General features: G+C 45.0%; 1 protein-coding gene across 1 annotated transcript in view; it reads right to left on the bottom strand.

Annotated features, from left to right (window-relative positions):
• LOC308061949 (uncharacterized protein) overlaps positions 1-17,362 on the bottom strand; it is a 101,873-nt gene that overhangs the window by 15,412 nt on the left and 69,099 nt on the right. The window contains exon 4 of the mRNA XM_080382695.1: positions 1-17,362. This exon is cut by the window's left edge and continues 15,412 nt beyond it; it is cut by the window's right edge and continues 4,664 nt beyond it. The gene's annotated coding sequence lies outside the window, so the exon portion shown is untranslated.

The following is a 17,362-nucleotide window of genomic DNA, read 5'->3' as shown; positions in this document are numbered from 1 at the left end:
TCTCTTTTTCTTTCTCTTCCAAACAGATTGAAAACAAGGTTAAATCTAGAGATAATCAGAAACGGGATTTCTATTCTCCATGTAGATGAATGGCAACTGGGATCACAGACAATAAATTTTAGAATAAAAATGCTCTGGGTATATTGGGGTAGATTTATCACCATAAATCATTGGCATAAATAGATGTATGTTGATCATCATCACTTGGGTATCTCCTGTAGCTGGCACTTTACTCCATTTCTCTATATTTCTACTAGAGTTTCATCAGCACAAAAAATCAAAGAAGCAATAATACAGAAGAATCAGTATAGCCAGCCAGTTACTACCCAGTGTTTTATTTTCTCCATAATATTTTCGGAGTGTTTTGGGGAGTAATTTCAAACAGTCAAGTCAGAGTCCACTGAGAATTGATTTTTGTGACCTCATATATTGTAACAGAAAATTATAACAGGAAATAAACCATTAAGTGATAAACAAGGAAACATGGATACAATTACTTTCAGAACATAATTTTATCCACTGTAGTTTTGAAAATTAAGAGATAGTACTGACTGGAACACCTCAATTCTGAATGCAAACTGTACAATCTATTATATTAAACAAAGTCAAAAACAATGTGAAAGATCTTGAATCTATTCAAGGCATGCACCTCATTACAGACTTAGCAAATTAAAACACAAATAGGATTAGAAAAGAATAATGTAACAATCTCCCACTATGGTCCCTGGAGCATTAAGTCATAAATTGGGTTTGCATTAAATTGTGCCTGCAGTATTGAATTCAGGGAAAGAGCTATAGGCTGAAGATAAACCTTGCTAGGCTAGACAACTTTGGTACGGCTGTGGGTTTTCATAAACACACAATGAATTTGTTGGAATCTAAAAAGGCACGTTCAAAACCACACGTTTCATATCTTAATTAGAAAATGCAGATATGGTGTAGCAAACCCCGGCTATACCAAAGCCAAAAGCTGCAGGCATTTGAAATGGTCACTTCACCTGAAGATGGTGTTTAAACAGGAAAGTTAAGCACTTTTCATCAGGTCACCTACTGTGTTAAACTATGCAAGTTTTCAGGTTTGCACAAGCCTGTAGCATGTTACAAGCTCCTTTTATGTGGAGAAAACAGCCTTGCCCCAAAAGACTAGAGAGAAGCTGAGTTTCCATATTACAAATGTATTCTGTTGTTATGGGAACTAAAATGGTGAGCGATGTGAAAAGGCTCCTTAGCTAACAAAGACCCGCTTGATGATGTTATGGCAGTAGCTATACAAAGTGTAAACAGATCTGCAAGAAATAAATAGGGCTTCTTTTCTTCAGGAGATGCAGAATCCTGAAAAGTATTGACTCTAAAGAGAGCCAAATTCAACCTTTGTGTGACCCTAGACAAATTACCGAGTAATACTAGGCATTAATTTCATTAACTTTTCCTTAATAAAGCCGTTATCCTTCAAAGGTGCGTTATTACTCTCATCATCCTCCTAACTGTCATTTTGGGGATCGCTAATAGCAGCTGCTCTGGTTAAGGTGCTTATCATTTCACACTACAAAGGAGCATTATACGTGGGGTTTGCTCCTTCTCTTTTAGGGGTTCTCATGGTTCCATTTGTCTGTAGCAGACTTTTGCAATTTGGCAAGCAGAAAGCCCTTCAGGCTAGGGAACTGTCTTTTCTTTGTCGACACATCTTTTCTCAACTTTTATTGCTATGATCTCTAGCATCTGCCAATTCCCTTTCCTAGTTTGCACTGCACAGAACTATACTAGCAGCACGCTAAAATAATAACACAAGCCGTTAGTATTTTAAGTTTAGCCTCACAGCCACTGCCAAAAGAGCTCACACTGTCCTGGGAACACTTGGATTTTGATAAAGCAGCTGGGGAGAGAAGTGAACTTTGTGCAGTGACTGAGGGGTGGCTATACCAGCAATCGGTGCAAATTGATGGGACTGCAGAGCCTGTACCTCAACAGTGGGATCCAGGGAGATCCCCTCATCCACATCTACATTTGTACCAAGGTACCAGCTGAATAGCACATCAGGCTAAGAGCAGGATTTTCTTGGTCTCTTCCCTGCACAGCTTTCCAGGGATGGGGAGGTGCAGGGGCATTGCCACAGGACTTCAGCCCACCCCGGGGGAGTGCCAGCTCCTCAGCTCAGATGAAGCAGCAGCACCTCATCTGAGACTCATTTCTTGTCCTATCTGAGCTGCGAGGAGACAGACAACAAAGAGGCTGGACCTAGTTTCCTAGGCACGGGATGCAAGGGCGTGCAAGGTCAGGCCAGGTGTGTAAGGGCTAGTCCTATCCAGCGTAGGGGTACTCTGGCTCTCAGCAGCAATGACAGTCCGTTCTGGGGAAAAAGATGCGGAAAAATGGGGCATCTTGGGTCTATAGGGGTACATCTAACCTGAGGCTGCTGGGATTTCTTCCGCAGCCCCAGATCCCAGATCACACACCAAGCTTGCCGGGAGGCGTGTATCTGAAGCTTGTGTGCACGCTGCTGTGCCACGCACACTCCAGCTCCAGCAGTCAGGGGAGCGGGGTTTTGGGGGTCACTTTGCACAGTTTACTGGCCCCTTATTTCAGATCCAGTGAGGTTTTACTCTGGTCTGGGGATGGGAGGGGTCTTCTCCCCCTCTTCAGTTTGCCAGTGCAGAATTTGTTGGCTAAACACGGCTGTCTCCTCCTCCTGGCTGACAGCTCCCTTCTGGAGCAACCTTTTAACATTTTTCTTGATTTTCTTAAACAGCAAACATTAGACACATTAAGAACAGCAACAACAAAATCATTAAGCACTATAACATTCTCCAAGGAGCCAGACGTATCCTTTAATCAGGTTATGGAAAATTCATTCCTCTTCTAGCTATTTATCTTCTTTGTTTACGCACATACTGAGTGACCCACTTCTGAGCATCAAAAATAACAACAAAGAAAAAACCAAAGATTCTTTGTTATTAATGGATTTATGTACCATTTATTTTGCTTTATTGGAAACCAAATAATCAAGTTCATTCATTCCAATTAAACACAGCACACACTAATTGTCTATCATTTCTATCAGTGAATCCAGCTCTCACTTCAAAGTCACTAGTTGACCTCAGCGGGGAAAGGATCGGTACCGTGCTTCCTTCTATAATGATTGATTGTTTGCATTAAGACAGAGAAGCACGGACCGAAATCAGGGGTATGCTGTGCTTTTCTCCTTGTGTTAGTTTACACCTCCAGCCACCCATGCAGACACAGGGACTATAAACCCAACAGGATCATTTCATGAACTAATACTGTAGACTGCACCAGGTCAAATTTGTCGCCAAATTTGCATGATTTATAATAAGTATAATGTGCCTATTGTAATGTAATTAGTGATAAACAGATCTCTAATGACAATTGTTATGAATAAAAATAACAAACACGATGTGTAGGTTTATAATAAAAATGGCTTATTAAAACAATGTGGCCTTAGTCTCAATGTTGGCCTAAAGCCACTGAATTAAGTGAAGCAGACTTAACAGAAATTAGTGACCAAAGAACTCCTTGTTACTTAAGTCATGTGCTGATGTGATTCCTATTTGGGCGCCTAAATTGAAACTCTCCCAAAAAGGCAACTTCAGAAGAAATAGTCTCATCATTTGATTGAGGCTTCATATTTTTCATATTTTCATATCACATTTTGTTGTTCTTGACAAAACTATTCAAAATGAAACTCGCTTGGTGAGAGTACAGGAAGGTAAAGTAGCAGAGGACGCTGCAGAAAGTATTGCAGAAAGTTAGTTATGTCAAGTAAAGCTGTTCGTTAGTACAGGCAAGGATACTTCTCATTTTGAAAAGACTATTGTTTTTCAACTGGCAATTGCTCAAAATTGACATGGATTAGGAATTACAATGCAGGCCATAATGGAAGGAACAGAGCACTGAAAAAGATCTTTACCAGCATGGAAAAAAAAACCCCAACAACTTAACCCGCTTCTTTAGCCTGAAAAACTATTTTGTTACATTCCATGTTATTTTTTTTTTCTTCACTGTTAAACACAGTTTTAAAAGAGATTTAGTTCTAAGGTTGTTTTACCAGCACAAAGCTGGCTAGACGTGAAGTATTGCTCAAAAGCTGTTAAGAGGGCATCTTATGGTACTTAAAGAAGCTGAAAGAAAAGGTCAGAGGAGAATGTCAGGGCGAGAAAGTTAACCAGGCTCCAAAACCCAGAGAAAAATAAATAGTAAATACTAGGAAATGTAAAAAAGATCATCTTTATCACCATGCACGGTGTAACCCTGCTGAACAGCTGTTACTAGGCTTTAATGCAATGTCAGTGACATTAACACTGCTTATGATTTTCTTTTATGTTTTCTGACACATCCCCACCATCACGTGCATTTCTGAGAACTAACCACAGAAGATGGCGAGGTATGTGCCCATGGGGACTGGAGTGGCAGGACCCCAATCGGTCTCCTTCCTGCAGTAGAAATTTGTCATTTCAGAATCCAAAGATGTTTTGAGTGGGCACATTTTCTATTTTTATTCCCTGAGTTATTATGGGATATGAATGTCAATAATAGATAAGCACATCGCAAACAGACTCAGCAAGTTCTGCCTTTTCTGCCCCTGGAGAGCCACGGCTCAAGCAATATCTCAGCACTAGGGTGACAGTTCTCCCTGGAGGGGGACAAAAGACAAATCCCTTCCACTCCACAAGCCCCCTGGCCTGCACCATCTGATGAATTTATAAGCTCCAATACAGTTAGGTGTGTATAATTCAATGTATTGCTGAAGACCAGTTACTGTATTTTATAGCTGACATTACAGGGGATATTTTTTTCTACAAAATAAAACAATATTTGTTTCCTGAAAGGGAAATGTGCTGTCTGTAGCTATCAGCAGCCAACAGTTGCTGCCGGCTAGAGCTAAAGGAGAAAAAAGAGGTGGATTTTACTTTAGCGGTATTGGGAAGAATAATTCATCATTCACGGTGCTTTTTCAGGATCGGAGGGCTCATTTGAAAGTCACTATACGATGACTGCTTTAATGTATTGTATTCAACAATTGCATTAAAAAATAAGGGTTATGGAAGTTATCCTGACATGTGCACTGCAACTGAATCTGGATTGCGGTGCTGTATGTGACTGTGTGTCACAAACACGCGTAGGGGTGTGAAGGCGCGAGGAAGGGGTACGGGGGTGCTATCACTTTGAGGGTTTATAGCTATTCGCTGTGAGGAGCCAACTCTGTAATTTCCGAGCACTTTACAGAAATTCATCAGTCCCCTCACGCAGTATGTCTGAGAGGTAGAAAAGTGAAGATGAGTTTGGGGGATTTGGGTTTTCCTTTGCTTTTGGCCCTATTGCAGATCTTGGGGGAAAGCACTGATGAGTGATTATGTGGCTTGTTGCCCGGAAGACAGAGCTACTCTGAGGCATTAAAGGCAAAAATGACATTCTGAAGAGTAGCTGGTGTCAATCCAGAGCTGCAGGTCTGTATCAGAACAACAAACCTATGCCAGCGATACCTACCCCAAGTGGCCTCCACTGGACTTGTCTGGGGCCACAGGAGGACTTACCCTTCCCACAGGGATTACAGATCCCCTCTTACTGCCCTATGAATCCCATCCATTTTTAACTGGTTCATGAGATACTGATTCTCAGGGTTTTCTGGCATACAATTTTCTTTTGATGTGATGTATTCTAAGCATGTTGTGGACCAGCTAGCGCTGCATATCATGTCAGGTATTAGCTTTTTGCAAAGAAAATCACATATATTACCCTCCTGTCACAAAGAAACTTCCTATTTATTTCTTTGTAGTTGCTTTTAAGCTAAAGTAAAGGACACCTGAGGTGCAGGAACACATCAGTGAAGAAAGAGCTATTTTTTTCTACCTCCAGGAGTCAGGGTATAAGAAATTATTCTCTTCCATGCTTTACATTTTTGCTAGGAAATAAATGCTACAGAGGAGTTCAAGGAAGAGCTGTCAATAAGCAGCTAGAAATATCCAAAGGCTGCCCTGGTAGAAAGCTGTGATAATCCTACAGCTTCTACAACAACAGTGAAAAGGCCTGTGAATGATCAGCAAATGGGTGAGGTGGCTTGTAAGGATGCAGAGACCTTATATACGCTTTGCATGAAAAAGCACGCCTTATTTGCATTTTGCAGCAATATAGTGCACTTACTTGGCCTTTCGACCATGGCTGAAGGTGTATGTGCCCCCAGGTCACGGCACTGCAGTGTCGTCCTTCGGTAGGCATGAGGCAGGCGACGAGCAGCTCTTGGGAGGGCTCAGGCGTGGGCTTTGAAAGCATCGGAGGATATTTAGAGCACGGCATGCCAAAACTGCATGAGGGACAGGGTCTGCCACCTCTGGAGCAGTGTGTGATGCAGCAGGGACCTGGATGACATTTACTGGATCACTGTGCACAGCTTACCTCCAGGCATCCCAAGCAGACCCGCACGTCTGCAAGTGAGCAAGGCAGCGTGATGTAGGAAATAGCCTGCCTTTCAGAGAAAGCCTCAGCACTTGGGTGCTCCTTCAGCCTCTCCATGAGCTCCTGTATCTCTTGCTGCTCACAACTCATTTCTCCCAGGCGTTAGCTGTAATGAAGACGGGGTGGTCTACAACTTTATGACAGTTCCATTTATTTCTACTGTTTTCATGCAAACCCAAGCAACAAGCAGCAGTTGCTTCCTCTGCAGCTTGATAAATGTCAGTATTAATTAAAATTGTTCAGAGAAGGGTCGAGTTTTTTTTCCTCTCTCTGCACCAGGCTGGCAGGGAGGAGAAGCCTGACAGGCAGACGCAGCTGCTGAGCTGTTGACTGGAAATGTCGTCACTGGGAATGAGGCAAAAGAGCGGTAGCCGGTCTCTGACAAAGTGGATTGGAAATAGTGGAAGCATTTTATCACCTGCACCATGCTGCCCCTCAGCACAATGTGGGGGAGGATGTCTGGATATGGGTCTTGAACTTAATCCTTTGCTCCCCCGTCTGGGAAGTCTGCAAAGGCAGCTGTTCAGCCCATATGGAGGGGATAGTGGTCCCCTATCACCGCTATCTAATGATGCTTTCCTGACTGACACTCCAGAGAGAGCCCTTGATTCAGGAGGGAAGGTCAACACAACGCAGTGCCTTTTAGGATGCAGGGGGAAATACAGCAGACACCCCCCTCACTAAACCTCCCTGCACCACTTTTTCATCTGACACCGACCCCACCAAGACATTCATAAACCCAACATCTTCTGTCAGCCTTGGGGGTGCTCAAGCAGCAACCAAAATCATGCTTCAGTAGCCATGGATGTGCCTGTTCCCAGCTGTGGCAGGTCTGAACGCAGCCAAGGCACCACGGTCACAGTGCTGGCATCCTCAGTCCTGTTACTGCTGTGAGCTCAGAGGAGGCCATTACTGTCTGCTACAGCTACTTTCCATACAAGATTATGAAATCATTTTCTTTTTTCTTCCCAAACTTTACTAACAACAGAGGGAAGAAATTCAGATGAACCCATGGGAATTCAGTGCCCATGTTCTCCTGATTTGGACCGAAACGTGTGCTCCACTGTCACTCGGGTACATCTCAACAATCTCCCCAGAGTGTTTTTCTTTTGGGGGGGGGGGACAAAACAGTTTGGCTTGCAAAGCAGGACCAGTCCCTCTTTTGCAAAAAAGGTGAACGGTTTTACATGCACTTTTCCTGAAGTTCTGCATTGTTCTCTAAGAAACTGAAGTGGAAAGAGAGAGAGAGACAATACCAGGGAAGATGATAACCTCTCCAGATCAAAGGATGGATTGCAGTGAATGAAGAGCTGAAAAGGTTTTGGAAGCACAAACCAAGGGTTTTGTAAAGCTGGTTTTTATTAGACACACATAGAGACCTAGGTTTGATTTGCAGAAGCACTTAGGGAAAAAAGGAAATACACTTCCCCTTGGCATCTGTAAAAATCTCATTTACAAACACAGGTGTGGAAACGTAGTGAACAGAATATCACTATTGAAAATGGTGGCTCAGTTTCATTTCTCTATTGAGCTTTTTCTCTGTTTCTTTTTCAGATTTCTGGTACCACAGGCTGGTTCTTTGAAATACGGTCTCCTGTTACTACACCTTGATTCAAGAACAAGCCCTAGTTCCCTTGCTCTTGTTTTGGATTTGCTGCAATCCTTTGATGGCTGCATTTCTTTGTATTGAGCCCTGTAGTTGTTTCCACTGCTGCTCTGTACAAAGCATGTTTTATCTAGAAAGATACTGACTTCTAAAAGCCTCGCTTCTGAGAAGACATTCATCACACCAAGTCTGGTAGTTTAAAAAAAATCCTAAGTAGAAGTGTCTTTTACCAGTATAAAAATTAACAGTCAAGACTCTCCCACCTGTCCTTCTAGTCTAATCTCACAATGGGTTAGGGCTTCTGTCTGTACGCTCAAAAGAAACCTGGTTTCTGTAAATTTCTTTTTAATAAAAATGTGTTACCTATGATAAATATATATATTGCCTAGGTCAAATGAATTTGATTGTGAAAACATATTGAGCGAAAGTATTGGTAGGATTTAATTTCATCTCTTCAAAAAAAAACAAAAAACCAAAAAACTGTAGCTATTGAATACTGGTTTGAATTAAATTCTATTTGTTTTAATAAAAGTGTAGTGGCCTGAGTGTACATATATTTGTTTTAGTGGCAGTGCATTGGATCCAATAAAACTATATTGGCTTCACTGCTTATGTCTCCTTTTCAGAGAAAATGGATTGAATGGAAAAATGAAACAGGCATGAATCAGCCAGCCCTGAGGTCTCTGCTCAACTCTGGCATCCAAATAAACTGGTAAAAAAATCCCAGCTGTATTACTAAACATTGCTTTTAAATTTAAATATGCTTTAATGTCAAGGCTGCACATGAGGGGTTTAATTGCCCCTGTAAAAGAGAGCAGCTTCCAGAGCCAGCCTTGGCTGTGGAGGGTCAGTGCATCTGCTCGGCTGCAGAAGAAGAGCCCTAAGCTGTCTGGGGCTGCTGTGGGTCAGGCTTGTTCGCGATCAAGGCGCTCCGCTGATGGCCACGTATCTGCCATCATGCAGCTCGGTGTCACCAGCCGCAGCACAGGGGCACCCCTGTCTGAAGGCACAGGCACCCATGGCATGGATGTCAATCATGGATGTCAATCATGGATGTCAATCATGGATGTCAATCACGTCTGCGTTGGGTGCTCGCTGCCAGGGGCTGGCATTCCTGCCCGCACCCGGCTGCTGTAGGGGTTCCATACACGGTCCCCCAGGGTCAGTCGCTTCTGTCACCTGGAGGGAATGCTACACTCATCTGCTTTTGTGCCAGGTCTCACAAATGTCTGTGTTTCATGCGCAGCAATGTCACCCGTACATCCTACTGCAGGTAGGAAAGCCACCAGAGGCCAGTGAGGGCCAGGTCTGGAGCACGGTCGTGGTGGTTTTTCAGAGTGGTATGCAGTAGCTTCTGCTAAGTGGCAGTGAGGACATGCTCAGCAGAAAGCCTTAAGTAAGTTAAAGCATGGTTTAACTATTTGTTTTGCATTTGCAGACTACACCGTCCCCAATTTTTAATGAGATGTGAAGTGAGCAGCTGGTGGATGCCTGTGTTGAACACAGAAACTCAGATCATCGTGTTCTCGCATGCATTTGTTTGCAAAACCATTGTCAGCCCTGCGTCAATGCTCCTAAAAATGTCACCAAGTGCCCTTTCTAAATGCCCTAAACTGAATTGAAAAAGGAAAGTGCATTCCTGTCTTTTTCTAAGCTTCTCCAGGGCCACCTTTACAGCCAGTGCAACTGAGGAAGAGCTCCACATGACGCCTCTGAGGTTAGAAAGGACACCGCTCTCAGCATGGCAAGCACCATCTGGATATTTGCTAAGGGGTGGAACGGATGCTGTTGGCTGGCCTGACTTCTCGCATACCTTCAATTGCTGTAAGCTGACAATCCAGGCTAATGCTTTGTTTGATGCCATGCGTCCTTTTAGGAGACTGGCATCAGGTTATGTGAATCCAAATCTGCGTGTTATTTCTTTGTGAGAAGACATGATCCGCATCAACTTACTTATGGTTTATGCTGAACTGGGTGCCCCTGGGACTATGGGAGCCGTTCCAAGCGAGGAGAATTTGGCTGCAGCACTAGTTTAGCTGTGGGAGAGTAGATGACTGCAGGCTTCTCCAGCCCTGGCTCCTCGGAAAAATGTGAATGAAGAAATAATTCAAAGAAAAGCAAAAAGGCTGTTAGTGAAGCGATATTCAGGTGAAAACCCAGCTGAGGAGTGGGTTTGAGAGTACAGCGCTGAGCATCACTGACAAAATCCCCATGACCTTGTGTAAGTGGAATCTAAGCTACGTGCACTGCAGCCAGCCCACATACCCCAGGAACGAGCTGTCTCCTGAGCCCAGCGCTGCCAAACCAGGTTTGTGATAGCAGCGAGGGTTTCACCATCATGCCCACGATGGTGGTGAAGATGTCAGTCCTCATGAAGCATCTAGATCGCTGTTTTGAGAGTGTTTTTGGAAGTGGGGGAGTGTTAGTAAATAAAAAGGCTGCAGACTTCACGGTAATACACTCTGAGCTGCTCCCTGCACAGCGCCATGCAGAAATGCAGATACCTGTGAGGAGCTAAGAGAGGAGATTGGTTTTTTTTAAGAATTTGGGAAGTTCTTGCAGGATCCTATCTGGAAAAGATGGCCTTTACAAAAATCAGATGCTACCACATAGTTGGCACTTACAGTGCAAAGGGTTAAAGGGGAGTTTTTAACTAGAAGCTGGCATAAATCTGGGTGCAGAGGAGTACACGGTCTAAAGTGACACCACCTCCAGGGGTGAAAGCATAAATTCTATATCAGAAAGGGATTGGATAAATTGAGGGAAGACAAATCCCACCAGGGTCATTAAATTCTATGGTCCAGTTCATCCTGGCTGCTGGAAGCTGGAGGTGTAAGTGGGGGATTTATCAGAGGCACCAGGCCATGTGTCAGAGATGAGTCCTCACGGCCTCTTTCTTGATTCATGATCTCTAAATCAGACAGAGTGATGGAGGTGGTGAAGGAGAGATCTTTAACCTGCCTGCCCACCACACAATGACCTGCCTGGGCCCCGTGTCCCCCACAGACTGTCTCTGCCCCTTCTCTCCTGTCACCCTGGCTCCTGCATGGCTACCGGGCAGTGGCAGCCCCACATCCCAGCCTCCTCTGGCCATGACGAGCGGTCACCAAAAGCTTTTCTGCCGACCCGGGGATGCTGCAGCCACCTGAGCAGCTCATGCAGGAATCTTCTGCTCTTTTTATCCCCTGCCCAGGCGTGTGGGAGATGCCTTGAGTACTAAATATGTTTCACTTAAGCCATGATGATGGTGTACTAAAGTGCTGTAATCTTTCCTAGGTCTCTCTTTACATTGCTGTAATTACCATAATAAGCTGTTTTAACTGGCTCTTTTATAAGTAACAGCAACATAAAAACATCTCAGCATGTTTTTCTTTAATGAGCTACAACTTCTGTATAATCTTCCCTACCTTCTTTCTTCAGTGTCTCTGCGATGGAGATGACATAGTTTTCATCTCCTCCCTGTCATCATGCTCCTTCACCCTTGAGCTGGCAAGCTGGCCCTGAGACCTTCAGTCAGGATTTGTAGGGCTGCCCCAATCTGGTAAACGCAGTGGTGCTGATACTGAGTGATGCCAGGATGCGGCACAAGAGCATTCCCCCTTCTCCACCAGCAGCAAAGTTTTCGGGAAGCCTCAGGGAGCGAGGCAACTTTGTCTGTGAGTATCGTGACCAGCTGAGCCAAGGGAAAGGACGTTCACCACCACAGCTGTGGGCCCTGCCAGCGCGTGGGTCACACAGCCCAGCTGCTGGGGATGCTGCAGGGAATGCATTGCCATCACCTGCATCCCGTGTCCATTTAAGGACACCAGGAGGAAAGTGATGACAAAAGGGATTGATACCCACATGCTAAGGCAGAATTTCAGTGCCGGCGCTGGTAACTGATACAAGTGACTACAGATGAGCCATGAAGCAGAAAGAGTTTTGACTATGCGACACAGGGATTTGAGGGACAGCTGCAGAGAGCTTTCTCCGTCATTGCTGCTGGCAGAAAGCGCTAACGCAGTCGGGCAGTGCCTCTGCTCCAGCCATCCGTTCACGCCGCTGCCGCCCAGCTTCATCAGCCCAGTCTCGAGGAGCGCCTCTGCCCCTTGGCCCTCGCCCCCCAATGCTGCTGCAGGAAAGCCAGCACGTGGGCATGGGGCACGGTCCAAAAAGCCTCAGTCAATTACGCTACCGTAATATCACATCAACGAACTCACAGTTTGACTGCTTACGGCAGATGGACGAACACTTGTCGGTTATCTGGTGCTGAGCGAGAGGCAGATTTATTTCCAGAGCTTGCGACTCTCATTTCTCCCAGCTGAAGCTGCAAGGCAGAGTGTGCATCTGTGATTTCTTTTTTTTTTTTTTTTTTTTTTTTTTTTTTCAGTTGCAGCTATGTTGCAGTGAGGTCTGTCACTAAAAGTGATGGGATTTTTGGAGCGTTTGTATGGGGAAGGCAGGAAGGAGAGTGGAAGGCATCTCTGCTTTCCATAGCACTGGAAGCTGCTTGAATTCACACAAGCATGAACTGAATTTCCGAATCTCAGCCGTACCCTGTGTGCACTGACAGCTGGTTCACCAGCAAAGGACTGCAGAGCTCCACAAAGGCACTGGGTCTCTGCATTGGGGTGATATTAATGTGCACTCTAAAAATAAACCGTGAATTGTCACCTTGGAGCTGTCCGAGGGTCCACTCAGCACTGAAAGTAATGCGTGGGCTACAGGAGTAACTGCACTTGCTACCAAACCAGTATCATATGCTTTCTGCCAACATTTCCCCAGCGAGACACCAGTGCAACACAACAACTGCTAGCAGGCAGGACCTAACCGGGACTGAAATGTGTTCTGAGGTGCGAGATTTACTGAAACCTGTAAAGCAGCAGCCGCAAGAACCTCACTGGCTAATCACTCACCAAGGCTCTTTTATTGTCAAAAATATCCTCGTTGGAGGAAATTTGGAAAACACGTACAATCTGCCAATGTCCATGGAAGTCACCAATACAGCTGCTAAGGGCTATCTCCTTTTTCAAAAGGCTCTAGAAGGCTTCATATTTTACCAAGTTGTTTATTTAGGGATGGGTAATACTTACTGGAAACTGGTCCTGAACTCAACCACTGACTTTTAACTCCTTCATCTTCAAAGCTGTCCACGGAGGGCTATTAGTACCTTCTGACCAGACAACATTAGCCATAGAAAGAGCAGTGGAAAGCACACATTTAAAAGATACCCATTTTCTGAACAGTTTTCCCCGCTCATTTTTTTTATGGGTCACAGCTTAGAATAACATAAATAATTTAATTTGGAACAGGCTGAATATTTTGAGATGCCACTTCCCCCTCCTTCCCCCCTCCATCCCCCACCCCCCTGCAAAACAATAACACAAACGAAACACAAGGGAAAAGAAAAAAAAATCAGTCGTTGTGCTTATTGCAAGGAAATCTGCTTATGCGTGATTTGAAATCAGAGCGGAGTTTCAATTCATTCTGTCTTGTGTTGTTGTGTTTCATATTTCATGCTTTGGTTAACACTTATTTAGTCTGTTCCTAGAGGCTGTGACAGGTTATCCTGAAAGTTTCTAGACTTGCTGAGCATACACTCTCCACAGAGCATCTCAAAGTGAAAGGAACAAAGAACTCATTCATTTTTATGCAAAAAAAATTATTTTAATATTTTGAAGACCCAGCCTTTCCTCCTGACATGGCAACATGAAATGCGTAAGTCATCAACACCTAAGTTATCAACAGCTCTGAAGAAAACAAAACAATTTTGTGTGGCATCTCCTTTCTATAATTCAAAGAAATACAAGCAGAAGGTGAGGTTCTCCTCCTGAATTCACTTAAAATAAAAGATTCAGAGTGTTAATTTTTCCCCAGAAATTCCCATTTTCAGCCTTTTTTAATTTTAGCCAGTTTCAGGGGCTTTATAAAGGCTTTTCCTTCTTCCTAGGCACATCTCTGTGGGGAAGGAAGATATGACCAACATGTAAGTGTCAGTCCTGTGCTTGTCAGATCATGCTTTGGCTTTATTGTACGCTGACCAGGTCAAATTATACTGAAAACATTTTAAGAACATGGTAACACCTTTGGGACTGCCAGTGCATAGAGGATCCTTCAGGGCGAAAGTGATAAGAAAAGAGAAAGTCTTTGGCCGGGGCTGTGAAATTCTGCCTGGTTTTTCTCTTGTTTTCCCAAGCCAGGCACTTAAAATAAGAAAATAATTTAATGAGCATCTTGCTTTGCTGGATGAGCATGACAAAGAGGGCCAGTTTTATTTGGGTGCAAAGCCCCTGCTTCCCCCCAGCTTAGAGCTGGAGCGGTCGGTGGGGCTCTGGAGCCTGCACGAGCCCGGTGGGTTTAATGCACTGTTCCTACCCAGCTGAGACCCTTGCCCCCTGCCTCCAGGATTTCCATCGGGGGCTGACAGCTGGGCATCAGCTGGGCTGACTTGGACCCTAATTGTGTTTCTTGTGCTGGTGGCCACTAGAAGGAGGGCAGAGAGACACGCTGGGGGCTCCCCGGGGTTCCTGGATCCCTCCTGCTCAGGGATGTTTTGCCTCCCAAGCCTGGGAAGTGGCATCAGTGCTGAGCTTTTCCATGGGGGTTTTATAAACCTGCCACTAAAATGCACCACAGAGGGGTCCTTTAAAGATCATGAGAGACTCTGCAGAAGTCATTTGATTTCTAGGCTCGTTAAAGGTGTGCACAGAGACACACTCACACATGCACCTGCTAAATAATCGGGCAGGCAGTGCGGCACTACATTTTCATCACTATTTTGCCCCCTCCCCCCACCCCATCCCTGTGTTTGATGCCCCGGGAAAGGCAATTACCCGGCTCACTTTCCTTGCAGCCTACCTACAGGCTCAGGAACCACTTCACCAGACGGGCAGTGCCCGATGCCTAATGACATCCTCAATCTTGTTTTATAGATGTAGCTGCAAATTAATTTATTTTTTTTTCCTCCCTGGCTGAATCCTTGTGTTCTCTGAATTTCAGGTGTAACCCCTGCATCTATTTGGTCACCCGGCGTGTTGCAAGAGCTGTATGTTTTGTGGTTAACAATTAAACAAGGAGCGAAGGCTGGCACTTCTTATATCGGGGAGCACCCGCTGCTCACTCGAGCTGACACCAAGCCCACTCACCCCTGGTCTCCCCAGCTCGCCTTTGCCATTGAGGAAATGCAATGTCATTGTTACAATACTCCAGCTCCTGGACACCAGTCTGAGTATGACAGTCACACAAAACCGATGTCACACTCATCTCGGGCAGGCTGTGCTTCGGCAGTACGTCTTTATTCCCCACTGCTGCACGTTGACTTCCAGTCATCATTCCCCTTTGAGCAGCTTGGGACCGGGCAGCGGGAGAAAGAGGAGCCGGCTGTGGCACCCCTTCCTGCTACAGCTTTTCTAGACCTGACTGGGTTTTTTGCCTTTGTCCCCCAGAGCAAAAATCCTTATTTGTGTTGGTGGCTACAGCCTCCTTCTGTGCCCTGACCTTGACCATCTGCAAAACTTGGGGCCTTCATCAAACACATCCCCAGATCTCGTCTGCTTCTCTCTGAAAACTTGCAGTGCCTCCTCTTTTCCAACCCAGACAGGGTTTTGCAAGCTTTCTGCTCTAAGTTTCAGGCTTCCTGCAGTCTTTCTTCTTTTTATTTATTGCTCTTGATTCTTCCAAGGAAGCCAGCATTTCCACAGTCCATTTTTTTAACAAAACGGCTCTCATGCATTTTTCAGTACCACTTCTTATGCACGGCATATCACTCCTGAATTATCCACAGGGCCTTGGTTTCTTCCCGTCCCTCCTCAGCTTTTATCATGAAGGTTTCTTCTGTTAGTGGTTCAGAAAAGGGGCAATTAGGATAAATGAAATTTATTTTAAAATATAGGTTCATGCTGTGGGGTTCTTTTCCCCTCTGCCTTTTATGTGCTGGATGCATTGTTGGTTTTTGAACTTTTCTAAATAATGGTTATGTCTTTTTAGGCATGCAAAGAATAATTCAGGGTAATTCAGCCCGATACTGCAGCTCTCCCTCCCAGCTGCCGTCTCCTTCAGCGAGCGCTGCCGAGGGGCAGAGATGCTCATTAAAAGCCTCTCGGCTGTCACTCAGCCGGCCGGAGGCAGTCGGTCCTGCTTCATGTCGGGAAGAGACGGCTCATGGAGGAGCCTCGCTGCTGAGGTCTCAGGGAGGTGAGAGTCCACAGCTGGGACCCTGTGGACTTCTGGGTCTGGTGTGTGGGCACGTGAATATTTCACGTCCTTGCCCTTAATGCAATGCAACTGAGTCTGTGCTGCCCCGTGGCAGCCTGGCAGGACCGTGGTGGGTGAGGATGCTCATTCAGCAATACCGTTGCACAGGGCAGGCTTGAGGTGTCATGAGATGCAGCTTCTGCTGGGGCTCTGCCCTTTCAGAAGCATGGCTCTCGTGTTAATTTGATGCTTTTGTCTCACCTAAGGTCATGACTGAGACATGTAAAGGCCTGCAAAAATGAAGGGCAAAAGAAGAGGAAAAAAATCCTGTGTATTTCAGAGGCAACTGCCACTGGAGTGGCAAGTACTGTTGTCAACCTGAGAGGAACGAGCCCTTCATTTGGGATTTCAGACAAAACTGGATCTGATTCTTGGGCCACGTGCAGCTTTTATCTCTGCCTGTCCACAGCTGGGTGCATCTGACCCTCCAGCAGAGTATTATCAGCCCCTGGGGCAGAGCCCACAAGCATGGGAAAATGGCTGTGAAACCGCTAGGATTTCAAATAGAAAATCAAACTGTACACATACACCTCACCCCTCATACACCCACACTAGCAAACAAGATAAATGAAAACAGTAACCAAGCTTCCCAAGTTTTGCCTAATTTTTACTGGGTATTACAGTCAAAAAAATCCAGAAACGCTATGTGAGGCAGTAATTTCTCAAAAAGGTTATGTAGCTGTCTATTTAAAGCCCATTTTAACTGAGAAGTCTTGCTCTAAAAACCCATCCTCTGCTCACATTAACAGGAACGTATGCACTGGTTATACCTGACTATGTAAGTTGAAGGAAGAAGGAGCAGCATGAACAGTAGTAAACACCCATTAGCAGCTGGTGTCCCATTAAAACCTGGCTAGCTGATGCTGACTTTTTTCTGGATTTGGGGTTTTTTTTAATCATCTCTGCCATACTTGGGCAGAAACAGGGAATCCATTAAGTTCCATTAAGACTAGTGTTGCTGGTGGTTTGAAAATGGATTCCCTTTGCCCAGCCTTCCCAGCTCTTTTCTGTTTGCCTTCTGCAGGCATTAGAACGATGGAGCCTGGCTCACATGAA

Source organism: Falco punctatus (genome assembly GCF_963210335.1).
Source record: "Falco punctatus genome assembly, chromosome: 4".
Classification (NCBI taxonomy): Eukaryota; Metazoa; Chordata; class Aves; order Falconiformes; family Falconidae; genus Falco; species Falco punctatus.
The sequence above is the reverse complement of the archived record's forward strand: the minus strand, read 5'-3'. Positions and strand labels throughout refer to the sequence as shown.